The following is a 15,390-nucleotide window of genomic DNA, read 5'->3' as shown; positions in this document are numbered from 1 at the left end:
CATCAAATATCAAATGGGATAAGAATAATCAAATCATGCATTCTAAGGCAATATAGCACAAGGTGAAATAGATATATGAGATCAAGCCCTAACTAAAGCATAAAGTGTGCATGATTACACATAAGGGCACAATGGTGAAACTTTTCTTTTCTTTTGTTTTTTAATATTTTCATTTAATGAAAACAAGTATATACAAAAAGTAAGAAAATCAAAGAATTAAAATGCAATGAAAGAATATGTACAATGCAAGAAATGAAAAACAAAAAGTAAGAAATGATACAAGAACAAAATAATAAAGAAAGAAAATAAAAGAATTTTTTTTTTTTTTAATTTTGATGAAAGTATGTACAATGAAACAAAATGCAAGAAAAATAAAGAAATAAAAATGCAAACGAATAGGAACTATACAAGAGATAAAAGACACAATGTGTCATGGAGGTGCTAAGTTTAACGTCTCTAGCAAGACGGAATGATACAGTGAAAAATTATTATTTTTTTTTTATAAATAAAAAATAAAAAATTAAAGTTAAACAAAATATTTTTGGATTTTTTTGGGAATAAGATAAAAGAAAAATATTTTTGGGATTTTTTTTTATAAAAAAGTTTGAAATAAAAATAAATCTTGAAAGTAAAAATGAAAATAAAATAAAATAAAATCTTTTTGGAGTTTTCGAAAAAAGAATAAAAGAAACAAAAATATTTTTGTATTTTTTACAAATTTAATTTTTTTTTTTTTTTTTATAAGAGAAAAGAGAGTAAATAAAATAAAAGAAATAACAAAAATCAAAGAAGATGAAAAATAAAATAAAATAAAAATAGAAAAAAGAAAAAGTCAAAAAGTCAAAAATTCAAAGGGGCAAAGCTGTAATCGATCTTGACTTGGATCGATCACACCATGATCGATCTATGCTTGCACGATGGGATAGAGAGTGAAATTTGCAGTGCTTTGAAATTTTTTCTAAATATGGAATCTCGATCGATCATGAGGGCTCCTGAATCGATCGAATTAACTTGGATCGATAGAACATAAAGTTCAATCAATCAGACAGAGAGCTGAAATATGCAGGTTTTCTTCGAACGATGGAACAGAGAGATGAAAATATGCAGAGATGATGTTTGATTGATCGAAGGTGCTCTTGTGATCGATTGAACCGGCACCAAATGCCTTATTTTGAGATGAAATTGCATAAAATCCTATGCTAAGCCCCAATGATGGTAACAAAAATAGAGATTGAAAAATGGATGGAAGAATGTACACAAGAACGAAAAATAAAAATAAAAAGAAATGAGGGAGGAATAGAGTTTTGAAGCTCTACGAATACTAGTGTTTAACGTCTCTAGCAAGACGTTGGGTCAACTCACTAATCAAAAGAATCAAAAACCGGACACGAAACATCCTTATTGACCCTTTTTTCCATTTTCTCATTTAATGCCTCACTTATGACAATGAAATCATCCTCCAAAAGAATGGCTTGAAAATAAATAAAAGAGTTGATATTGTTCCTTTCATCCACGATCTTGAAAACAAAATTAATCATGGTTAGCCTTGCCTCAATTTTGTGCTCTTGAAGTGTATTCAAAGAATCACTTCCTTTGTGAATTGGCAAGTCAATGTCTTTCAAAGACTCATTGGGAATATCAAGGAACACCTTCTCTTCATCCTTTTTCTCCTCCTCAAAATCACCATCTCCTCACCTTCCAAATTAGCTAAAGAGTCCATTAGAGAGTTTATTTCATTTTTGGAGCTTTCAAAGTCAAAACCACAATTTTTATTCTTTTCAAAAAGGCATTCCTCAAGAGGGTCATTGGAGATAATATAAGGAAGACCCTCTTCAACAAGTTCCTCCTCCTCCTCTCCTACTTCTATAGTGGTCAACATCTCTTCACTCTCTAAAGTAGCAATGTCCGAGATAAAATCATAATCAAAACAAGGAAAGTCCTCATTAATCATGTTATGCCCTATTGGATTAGCCACTAACTCACTTGCCACTTCCTTCTCTATACAAAATAGAGTGCTAGGCATTAGCTCACTTGTTTCATTTTCCTCTTCACTTTCATCATCCTTATCTATATACATTAAAGTTCTTGCCATTTTTTCATTTACCTCTTCCTCTTCCTCTTGACGAGAAATAGTACTTGCAATTTGCTCAACTTGAGCTTCTAACTTGGCTAACATTTGAGAATGAGAATTAATAAGTGAAGCTTGTGAAATATGCACATCAAGTAAAGCGAAAACTTTTTCTTCAAATCCGGGTGAATACCTAGAAGGTGGTGAATTTGGTTCTTCACAAAATGGTGGGGGAGAGTAATAGTCATAAGGAGAATAATGAGAATAGTCAAGTCCATAATAAGATGATGCATGTTGAAATGAATTGGACTCAACCTCATAAGGATCAAAAAATGGTGGAGGGACATAAGGTGAGGGGAAGTAATTTTCCCCCAAACTTGGATCAAAGAATGGCTCCATCCACATTCAAAATCCAAATGCAACAAATAATGGCCTTCACACGGGCCGATGCTTGGACAAAAATTAAAGCAATGAATTTAGCCTCAACAAGGGTTATCACAAGCATGCAAAGAAGTGAAACAATTAAAATATAAGATTTTCAAGAAATGCTCATAAAGGTCCTTAAGCAACTTCAAATTCCAATGCTAGCTTCAAGCTCCAATGATTGCTTTAAAATCCAATGTTTGTCGTTCTTGTAGTCAAGTACCTAATTGAACAAATAATATCAAGAATAAGAAAAGAATATACAATGGAAAATAAAATAAAAATAGAAGCAATCAAATAAACACTATTATCTAGTTTAATTCCAACAAAATCGTTAATCCCCGGTAACGGCACTAAAATTTGACGAGGCCGCTTGTATACGTCAAAATAATGTAGTGAATGTGCGGTTCAAGAAAAGCCTTTTAGGTCAAATTTAAATTTATAAAAGCCACTACCACCACTACTACTAACGTAGTAAGAGTGAGTAGGGATCGTCACAAGGGATTATACGTATTGGAATTTAACTTTGACTCTAATGTATCACAAGATTGCAAAGAGATTTGATGAGATGATTAAACTACTTCAATTAATGAAAATGCAATTAAAATAAAACTAAGTTGAGATAGGGATTTAAGAGATATGAATAGAGGTCTTAGGGTGTTGGAACCACCACTAAGCTCATGTAATTAACCACTTGCTTTCCATTAATGGGGAATACATTGTTGTGAACAAAATGCGACTACCAATTACAATATTAAGCATGGACCATCAAATTCATGTATGAATTGTCTACCTAACCAACAAATAAAATAAGTGTAGCACAACCCATCAATTCTAAGCATGACCCATCAAATTAGTAACAATTGTAGCATGTATCAATCTAGAGAATCATGGAATTTGCAATAATAAGCCATGGAATATCAAACCAAGTATAGATTGTCTACCTACCTACAAGCATGAATTAAATTGTAGAACAATCCATTAAGCATAAGAATAATCCATCAAATTAATCTACAAACCCATTCAATAAAAACCCATGCTTAGCCATCACTAAATTCTTAATTAATCACACATAGACATGCAACCGACATAGAGAATCTAGTGTAGAGATCAATTCCCCCAAATAATCACACATAATACAACATATAATCAAATAGAGAATCAATAGAAAGAATTAATCCATATGAATCATGTAAGAAATAATTCCTAATTTAATCACACATAGACATGTAAATAAACTAGAGAATTAATAGGAAGAATTAAACTATAGAAATCATAGAAATATACTAAGATTCATTAAATTCACAAGGCTAGAACACTAATGACAACAATATATATAAATTCCCAAAAATAGAAATACAAGGGTTTAGATCACACAAGATTATGGCTCATCCAAGCCCTAAGTGTAGATCTAGCCAATCATAGAGGAGGTAGATGTGGTCATGGAACCCTCAAGGGCAAGCTCCAAACATAGCTCCATCTTCTTCTTTGAAGCTCTAGAGAGAGAGAGAGAGAGAGTGGATCTAGAGATGGATCTTGAAATGTGCCACCACTTCCCTCTTTTCTTCTAACCCTAATCTCTAACTTTTCTAGAGAGAGAAATTAAAATTACAATGTAAAAGTAAAAAAAATAAAAAGTTCATTTACAAAATGGGTCACTTCCCTTTATATAGAAGGTCATTTTCTTAGCCATTAAGTCAGAAATATAGTCCCAAAAATATCTAATCCCGTACTATGTGGTAGGTAGAAGTTCGGGCGTGCGCGGGAATAAGACAGCTCGTTGCCAGCACATTTTCAATTGATCTTAGAAAAGTTCGATCGATCAGAGAAAAGTTCGATCAATCAGAGTTCGATCGTTCTTTTTTTTTTTTCAATCGTTCTCACTTGGCAGCTTTTTAACATTAGCCTCTTTTTGCTCCAGATCAGTCTCATTTTGCTCCAAATCATCACTAAGACTTAGTTTGACTCCAAAAAGGCCTTAAGAAACCATTTTTGGTCCGTTTTAACATTATTGACCTGAAATAGACAGAAATACAAATAAGTACTAAAATGGGTAAATAAAGAAAGATGAATGGACTGAAATACCCTCACTTAGGGGGTTTAAATACATACTTTTCAGCGCTCATCAATTAGACATGCAAAGAACACTAGTCAACGGAATAGAGTGAGGATTAGAACTTGCCTGTAAGATTTTGAATTAAAATCTTTACGCCGTCTTCCTAGATTTTTTGGCGGTTCCTACAGTTCCCGACTCCTCTGTTGCCCTCTGTTTCTCTCAATCTCACTATATACGTGAATAGGGTTTTTGATCTTTAAACCCTAAGCCAACGTCTAATGATATATTTATAAGCTTAAGAAAACCCAAATTCTATTATATTAGGATACAGAATCCTTAGCTAAAACTAACCCTAGTAGGCTAAACCGTGAAACATAAAACTCTAGATTTATACACAAAACCAACTCACGAAAATACCACATTTAATCAGAAACAATTATTTATTTAAATCCACGTAAGCATATAATAATTAAAAACAACTAACTCAAGTTAAATAAAAATTTCAATTAAATACAATAACTAAAATAAATAAATAAAACACTCAATTCAATTGCAGAAAATAAAAACACAATTAAATAAAACAATTCATCAAAGAATTCAAATAACCAGACAAATAAACCATTAAACAACTAAAAATGCCATTTAAACAATTAATTAAATATCAGGACTATCATTTTTAAAATTAGGGGTATTATACCTCGGACTTTGATGTATGGTTTAATTCTATTCAAGTCCAGTTTATAAGAGTCTAAGGATATATAAGGATGATAAGTATCAAGTGCGTTGTGTCCTAGAATCATTTACCAAATCATGGTAACAAAGGCTTTAAAGATGAAAGATTAAGTTCAATGCCTTTACTTTTACTTTCTAGAGACCGAAATAAATCTTATGATTAATGTGCATGGGCCTAGAATTTTTAGCTTAAATGTCAAGTCCTTTCAAAGCTTAAGCAAGCTTGAACTAATTCATTCTTTAACAATGACCTGATATGTCAATTAGATATGAATAAAGTTCATAGTCTATTGCTAATGGTCATAAGAACATATGAATAATGTACTGATATGCATGGTCCTATAGAGATGAGCTTCAAATGTATTCATAAAGACTTTGACATTAAATCCTAAACATTCACTATCTTATCTACCCCTTTCTTTATGTTTTGTCCATGATCTTTAGGCTTTGAGGTATTCTTGTTTTCTTCCTTCCTTTGAGTTGCTTTATTACTCATTATAGTTCAAACTATCTTTGGATGGACTTTGCATTTGGTTCCTTGCAACTTCATGTTTTCATTGTATCAATTTTTTTCCTTGATGTGATCTTGAATAATGGAATACTTTGAATGATCTTTAGTGCTTCATTGAGGTCATTCTTTGAATGTGAATAATCTATATAACACTCAATGTAAACATTAGTCCTTAAACACCATTAATGGTTTGTTATCATCAAAACACCTAGATTGTCATTGGATGAAATCCTTAAGGTCAATAATCTCTCTCTTTTTGATGATGACAAAACATTGTTGTATTCATAAGCATGTAGAGTGGCATTTGAAAAATGCTCCCCCTATCAAAATGCATATAATGAATAGAATGTCATAAAATAGCATGCTTGTATATTTTACATTCATTTTCGACATTTACATGCATTTAAGATCATTTTAAGCTCTAAGAGATTTCTATAAAATCTCCCTCTGTCGACATGCTTCCATTAAAAGATATATATCATTCATTTGACATGTAAGCACAATGAGAAGCATTTGAAAAACATCACACATATTTCTCCCCCTTTGTCATATCAAAAAAGTGGGAGGCCTAAGCAACTTCATTTAGCATAGATTATATAGCATAGTGAAGTAGTTATAATCAAGAAATGGCAATATAGTATTAATGACTATAATGTGCTTTGGAATGAAACATATAAGCATTTATATCATAAGAAGCCAATTTCATAATAGCATGAGTTCAATAAATAATTAAGGTTTATGTCATATACAAAAATATACATAAGATATAAATCAAGAATGAAACATAAACTCAAAAGAAAGAAGTATACAAAAGTATACATAATAAGGCATAAAAAAAAAAAAAAAAAAAATGAAGCATGGATTAGAATAAGCCAAAAGACGAAAACCTTTGGAGAGGCAAATCTAGGAATTTAAGTGTGCTTCAATTCTAAAATTTTTCCCATTTAATATTTTTAAGAAGAAGGGAAATTGCATCATAGTCATGAAAGCTCATAGGAATGAATATAATGACCAAAAAGTCATTTTGTAGCATGCTCGACAATTTCCAAAATAAGTCAATTAAGCATAACTAGTCATACAATAAACATTCATAAGAGATTATCAATAATCTCCCCCTATCAACATGCTTCCAATTACATCATATATCATTTAATGATTAATCCAACTAATGGAACAATGAAGCAATGATAGGTAAAGTACGTTTTAAAATATATCATGAAGTAAGTCATATTCAAAAACTCTTCATTCAATAATGGAAATGATAAGAAGGATCATTTGAAATTCATGGGTTTCCCAAAGCTAACAAATCATGAAAACAATTGTGAGATGTTACAATCAAGATTTACAAATGCAAGTATGTGTATAATATATCTCATGATACTAACACATCTCATTTTTCTCATATCACACATAAGAGCAAGTATGACCAAGATGATTAAAAATAAGGCCTTCATACCAAAAGATCTTCCTTTTATAAAATATGCATATTTGTATATGATTGAGTGCTCAAAATGTTTTGAAGAACATATATGACATGAAAAACATATATTATATTAAGTAGTGGCACTACATTTAGTCATATGTGATGAACTCCTAATTATGCAAAAGCATAATTTCTTGGATATATATGATTAGAGATATTTGGCTATATGATTTTTCATGTGGATGAGCTCAATATTTCTCTTATACATATATCTCAAGAGGTGATGTCAACGCATCTCATGAAGTTCTAAAGTGCTAATAATGGATACATAAAATAAAATAACACCTGTAATATCACATTAGACATCTAAGTTAGAACAAAGTATTCTTTGAATGACATATTCCAGAGATTAAAGTGTCAAATAAAGATAAGAAATTTAATTTTCATGACACTAAATGAGATTCAATTCTTAGAAGAAATCAAGTTTACTCACTATGTTACTATTAATTCATTTTGCATGCTAGAGGTAAACTTCTTGGCACAAAATATGAATGTTGATTCAAAGATAATATAATTCTTACAAGTTCAATCAACATAATATCTTCAATGGTTTTGAAAATACATATGTATCAACTTTAATCAAAACCCATCATCCATGAGATAACCATTAAGCCTTTTGAAAAGAGCTCTAGGAGCTTATTTTTAACCACATAAGCAATAAATCATTTTAAACATGTAGTTCAAAATATATGCAATTTAAATCCAGGTGGTTTATTTTTAGAGACCTTTGAATTTAAAGTCACTTGTGCACAAAGTCATTCATTTAATTCCTTATTCAAGGTTGAAGACTTGGAGAGATATTCTAGCCTAGTTGCCAATGATGACACATGTTGACTATCACGATGTGAATGGAAAGAAACATAGATAAAAGTTTGCAACTTTAAAAGAGAATTAGTTCTTTTATCTAGCACATATAGAATGTTCTCCAATGAATAATCACTTGGTTGGTAGTGAACACTTCAACTCTTAGGAAGGCATTATAAATTCTCATTCTTCATTTTAATGAGATGGCTCTTCCAATGAGATTTGTTCCTTTAGGTATTCAAGATAGGACCTATATGATTTATCATTTTTCAAATCCATCTAAACATTTTCAAGTTGAACAACCTCATTTTCTATATGCATGGAAGTGACACAATTAAGTATAGATAAAACATTTAAGATCACAAAAGCACATAGATGATACATTGCTACTTTAATATATTTGACAAGGTTCACATGAAATAGTATTGATGGTCTACATGAGATAATGTATGCTTTCATTTGATGGCATATCTTCCAATAAATCTTTCACAAAGATTGCGCATAGTTAATCTAAAGATCATTTGAAAGATAGAGAATCATTTTATGTTAGCATATTCATAACTCATATGCCAAAACAAACTACTTTTATGAAAAATATCAAAACATAGACATTTTTACATATATTAGCAACAAGTAGCATATCAAGAGCGTCATGCTTAGAATTTCATGATTGAATTCTTCATATAAAAGCATATTAATGAAAAAGGAATTATTTACCCATGGTATTAATTTCATTAGCTTAGAAGTTGTTTCTCAACGTGATGTATCCTTTCCATTTTGTTAGTGAGAGGAATTTTTGGCATGATATTTCTTTTGTGCTTTAGGCACCAACTTGAGAATCCACTTGTCCTTGAGTGAAAATCATTTTTTATACCTACAAAGCATACTCAAGTAGATTCTTTGGTACCAAATTTCTTATGGGTCCATATAGGTTAGCATATATTGATATGGTTCCTTTTGGAACTAAATTCAATAAAATGCACAAGTGAGTTACTCAATGCAATCAACATACTTCAATTTAAATCAAATCTTTAAGTGGTTTTAGCATTCTAATACATTTGTTGATTCAAAGAATAGATATGTTTATGGTTGCATATAACTCAATGAACCAAAAATGAAATTAATAATTAAGTGAAAAACACTATTTCATATATGGATTATTATATAATTCCATGTGCATTATTTATGATCAAATTCAAGAGATGACAATGAGATTTTTCCAAGGTGGGGAAAAATGAATAAAATGCCCTTTTTTAGAAACCTTAAAGATTCAACAATTTGGAAGAAGATACATTTATTTCTCAAAATTTTTTAACTTAAATGCCTTAACTGAAATGTCTCAAAGCATATAACTAACAACTAGGTTGGAAGCCGGCTCTCTTGTGTATAGAGTCGGCTCTCTCTTTTTATGAAGCCTGCTTTCCTTTGAATGGAGCCGGCTCTGCTGCTACTTGCTTCAATTTACTAATTCCTCTTATAAGGACATTCCAATTTCTCTTCAGAAATTGAAATAGCATAGAAATTTTAATGCATTTACCAAAATGGAGAATGACAAAGGGGAAATTTCAGTGGATCCAAAGGTTATTAGTGATTGGTTTGTGACTTATTATACTAAATTCTTCACAATGAGTGATTCTGAGGTTGTGTGTGATATATCCCCTAGATATACCTTAGACAATATTGAAAAGGATTTGTTAGAAGGGTCAGTTACCTATGAAGAAGTTAAGGTTGTGGTAATGAACTTTGCTCCAGATAAAACTCCTAGTCCTGATGGATTTCTTGCTAGATTCTACCAAATATTTTGGGTTGTGGTGGATAAAGATGTGGTGGCAGCTGTGCAACACTTTTTTGCTTCAAACACTATGCCTATAGGGGTTAGTTGTTCATGTATTACTCTAATTCCAAAGGTGGGGGATGCTGCAAAGTTGGGTGATTTTAGACCTATTGCACTTTGCAATTTGGTTTATAAAATTGTTACTAAAATTATGGCTAATTGATTAGCTTTGGTGTTACCAAAATTAGTTGGAAAGGAACAATGTGCTTTAGTGAAGGGCAAGAAAATCCAAGAAGCAATTATTTTGGCTCATGAGTTAGTAAGGGACTTCAACAAACCTAAGAATCCTGCTATGGCATTGAAGATTGACATTAGGAAAGCTTATGATTCTGTTTCCTGGGATGGTTTGATTACTGCTTTAAAGAAGTTTGGTTTTGGGGAGAGATGGATTGATTGGATTAATGCTATTTTTCAGTCTTTTAGGTACTCTATTTTATTCATGGATCTCTAGCACGGTTTTTTCATCCTAAGAGAGGACTGAGACAAGGCTTTCCCCTATCTCCTATGTTGTTCACTTTGATCACAGAATTGTTCTTAACTTTAGTAGCAGATGCAGTTCAAAGAAAATATTTAGTGGTGTTGAAATCTATGGCAAAGTATCAACAGCCTATTAGTCATATATTTTTGTAAATGATCTTATATTGGCTTGTGAGGCTTCAATTCATAACTCAACTGTTTTGGAGGGCATTTCAGAAGATTTGAATCTGTTACAGGGCTTCAAATTAACCATGGAAAGAGCAAGGTATTATTTTCTAGAGCTGTGAGAAGAAGACTTATGTTGCTTCAGGTTCTGAAATGTACAGAAGATGACTTCCCCATTAAATACCTTGGGTTACCTTTGTGTCCCGCTGGATTAAAGAGGGTTCAATGTAAGGATTTGTTGGATAAAATTACAAATAAAATTTTATGCTGGAACACAAAGCTGCTTTCTCTATCAAGTAGATTGGAGCTCTTAAGGGCTATTATTACTCCTATTTTCCAATATTGGTGTTGTATCTATGTTATTCCTGTGGCTATTATTAATCAAATTCAGAAGAAATGTCGTGACTTTCTTTGGGGAAGTACTGAAACTACAAAGAAGATCCATCTTCTCAATTGGAAGAAGGTTACTACTCCAAAAGCTGAAAGAGGTTTGGGGCTGCGAAAGCTATCAGATGTTCAAGTTGCTGCTAGATGTGTGTTAGTTTGGGACTATTTAAACAGTAAAGACAAACTATGGATTTATTGGTTTCAATTCAGATATGCTAAAGGTTCAAACTATTGGACTGTGGTTGTTAAGCAAACCAGTTCCACTATATGGAAATCAATGGTATTGTTAGAGAAGTGGTGCAGCAGAATATTACGTATCAGATTGGGAATGGCTACCAAATTAGTCTGTTCAAGGATCTGTGGTGTAGTGGGCAACTTTTCAGTGATGTGTTAGGACACAAAACTGTTAGAAGCTTACATTTTCACAGGGATGTCAAAGTTAATTCCTTAATATTGAATGGAGCTTGGAATTTTTATATTTTGCAAGGTGAAAATTTTGCAGTAGTGAAGTTGTTTCTGCAGAATATGAGTCTTAAAGATGGAGAGGATAGTGTGAAGTGGAATAAAGGGAAATTAGGCTTCAAAACTGCTTGGAATAGTGTCAGGATTACTGATTTAAAAGTGCCTTGGTTCAAATTATGTTAGGGTAAAACAAGGCCCAGGTGGTCCACGATTGCTGTTATGGTGTTATTGGATAAATTACCTACTGTGTAATTTACAGAGAAGAAAAATATACCTGGTTCCTAGATGTGATCTTTGTCAGAATAGCATCGATTTTACTAATCATTTGTTTATTCTCTGTCCTTTCTCTCAATGAGTTTGGAAATGGTTGGGTGAGGTCTTGGGTTGGGATTTAAATAAGTTCCACGAGGTCTTAATAGTTTGAGATTTGTTCTTTTGGATGGATGGTGGTTGAAATATATTTACCAATAATAATCAACACTTGCAATAGTACAAATTATTGTAAAATAAGGTTATCGTAAGGGTAAGTCGAACCACAAGGATTACTAGTCTATGGCAACCAAGGTTGTCAAAATCACTTTGCTTGATGAAAGAGGTGTAAGGTTTGATTTGTTTGTCACTTAGAATTAGGAATTACAAATTGTATAAAACAGTAAATGGAATGAATTTAAGATGAATTAAACTTATGTAGATAGGGCTAGGGAAATGAATCAACCACCAACCATATAAACATACCTGCTTGTAATTAACTTGGGGAACAACTTATGTATGTGACCATGATATGTAGTAATACAGGACTGCTACATTATCTTTAAGAAATTCATAAGATCAAGAATTAAGTATAATCCATCAAAGTTTTACATGATTTAACTACCTAAACTAGGGTGTAGCTAAGACATGCTCACTAAGTTATGACTATCAAAAACCTTAATAAATATGATGAGAGCACATGAAGTCAAAAACTAAGCATAATCCATCAAAGGGAGGCCCTAAGCTATGGACTATCAAAATTTCCACACAACATATCATTTAAAACCATTTCATAATCTCATCTCCATTCTCACTATCAAGATGTAAGCAATATAGCCATGAGAAAATACAATCTAAGACAAGACAATAAGTTTAACACAAACATTTAATGAAAGAAAGATCCATTACAACTTGTGTAAATCTCTAGACTATGAAACTATTATATACATACTTCATTCCCAAAATTAAAATACAACTAGAGCATGTTTACAAGGAAGAGCTTCATCACCTCCCTAGGAAAGGAGTTAGTTACCCGTAGTAGCAAAGGAGGAAGAGGTTGAAGAACTCAACCCTACCATTTTCACCACCTTCAGTAAAAATACAACAAAAACCCACAAGAACTCCCAAGAACTTAATATTTTTCTCTTTAGAATAATCCTCCAACAACTTAATAATCTGTTTTGCAATGATCACCCTTTCTCATATAGATAAGATGTCTACCAAACCTCCTCAAAATCGAGGTCCATGTCCCCTAAAATCATTTTACCAACAACCCAATTAAGGAGGGAATCAAATTGAAAGGTTCAAAATGCTAGCTATGTCTGCAGATCCTGGACGAGCGCTCGTCTGGTGAAGGGATAAGCGCTCGTAATTAGCCTTCTACTCACTGGTCCGGATTGAATCTGTGTTGCACGGATGAGCGCTCGTCCAATGAAGGGACGAGTGCTCATAATTACATTTTCTTTTCTGCCTCGAGTTGGAGCGCTCGTCCTCATGGACGAGCGCTCGTGTGACAGGGTGCGCGCGTCGGGTGCTCATGAATGCCGGACGAGCGCTCGTAAGGCTTTGGACGAGCGCTCGTAAGGCTTTGGACGAGCGCTCGTCCATACCTTAGAACTTTTCTTTTCTTTTGCTTTGAAATTCTTTCAAGTCTTTAAGCTCTTTTTCCTTGGTCTTAGTTTTGGGGCATTGAGTCCATCTTCTGCCCTTTTGTTTTGTAGAGAGTATCCATGAGCAAAATTTGGCGAATTCCTCTAAGAAATTGTATGATGCTAAGGCCTAGAATGACTTGATCTTTAAAAACCCTTTAAGACTTCCATTTTATTTCTTTTTGGGAAACAAACCTGAAAATGCACAAAAACACGAAACTGAAAATAATCTATATAAAATGATCAAATAATGGACTTAACTAATGCAAATAAGGGCGCTTGAATATGCAATTTTTGGCACTTATCACACTCCCAAACTTACATTTTGCTAGTCCCATAGCAAAACTAAAATGGAGTACTTAATGAATTGACAAAAAAATCTCCTCTCTCGGGGGAGTGACGGTTGAATTTACCCCTAGGCATTCCTAGAGGACGAGTGAAGTCTCGCGAGGGTTTAACAGGAATGTTACCCACAAACATCAAACATGGTATAAGAAGATGCACAAAGTTCATTTGCAACTTGGAACATAGAGAACATTGGAGATGGAATCATTATGAAGACTACCTTATGTATCTGAAGCATTGATAGAACAAAATGGCTAATCATCTTTCAACTCTCATGTATTAACATCATAGTCTATATAAATACTTCAATTATCATATCTATAATAGAAATCATCTCTAGCTTCATTTAAAGTGAACCGAATTCCCAATATGCAGCTTTTACCTTCTTTTTCCAATTTCAAGAACACAAATCTTCAAATCATTGAATTTCCATTTAAATGAGGTCTTTAAGGCATGATTTTATTCAAAACACATTTTTTTTTTAATGGTTGTGTAATGTCGAAGTCCCTTAAGCTTTCTAACTAACCCATGTAGTAAATGTTAGGCCAACAACTCCCAAACCGGAAGGCTTTAGGGTGCTAAGTGTAAGGACACTCCAAGGGCTTAATAACTCGAGTTAGCAAGGTTACGAACTCAAACAAACCATATTTATTTATTTTTATTTTTGTGAATGACCATGAAATGTCTAAGTCCCTTAAGCTTTCTAACTAACTCTTGTAGCAAGTGTTAGGCCAACAACTCCCAAACCAGACGGCTTTAGGGTGCTAAGTGTAAAGACACTCCAAGAGCTTAATAACTCGAGTTAGCAAGGCTACGAACTTAAACAAGTTATTTTCATTATTCAACTTTTTCTTCATTATTATATATATATATATATATATATATATATATATATATATATATATCATGCCAAAGATATCCATTCATTAGGGTCACCAATTCAAATCAACTGAGTCAAGGTCAAGGTAAATCAGGTTACATGCCTCACAATTAAGTTTCCGGTGTGCATATGTGAAGTGTGAAGCATAGAAGAGACTGATACTCGAAGATAATCTAATTGAAGCATTTATACAAACCATTTTGAAACCACTTGTTTATTTCAGTTTTTCCTTATTTCAAAACTATCATTTGCCTCTATACACAAAGTATTCCACACATGCTTCAATCTCCAGCAAGTTTCAAGATTACAAAATCATTGCTTCCAAAAAAAATTTATTTTATCAATTTACATGAACAAATTAGCAAATGCAAACAATAATTACTTCCAAAATATACCCCCAAACTTGAATGTCACATTGTCCTCAATGTGTAAAGACAGAGAAAGGAAATGAAAAATAGAGAGGGTAAAAAGAGCAGTAGAGGAGGAAAATCAATGGTGTCGTGACAACATGGCACCTTGTGAAGTCCAAAAGCAACGCCCCCAAACTTGGAATGAACAATCTACAAATAGGACACTAATAGATACAAATGAAAAATATGAATAGACACCAAAGAAAGAAATAAAAATGAAAAACTAAACACAAGCATTCAGCAAACAGTATAAACAAAAGAGGGAATTTTTATTGATAATGAGGTTGACATGTATAGATGATAGTATAGTGCCAAAATGCCAAACCTAACAAGCTAGATCAAAAACAGATTCCCAAACTGCAACAAAAGAACAGCACATAAAATAAAAAGAACCTAAAAACTGAAATAACCACATAACATGCTAAATGCAAAACATAGACAAGAACGGGTCAAGT

Source organism: Cornus florida, unplaced genomic scaffold, assembly GCF_030987335.1.
Source record: "Cornus florida cultivar Cherokee Brave unplaced genomic scaffold, ASM3098733v1 CherokeeBrave_3.0.0_Hap2_Chr09, whole genome shotgun sequence".
Lineage (NCBI taxonomy): Eukaryota > Viridiplantae > Streptophyta > Magnoliopsida > Cornales > Cornaceae > Cornus > Cornus florida.
This window is presented reverse-complemented; position numbering follows the sequence as displayed.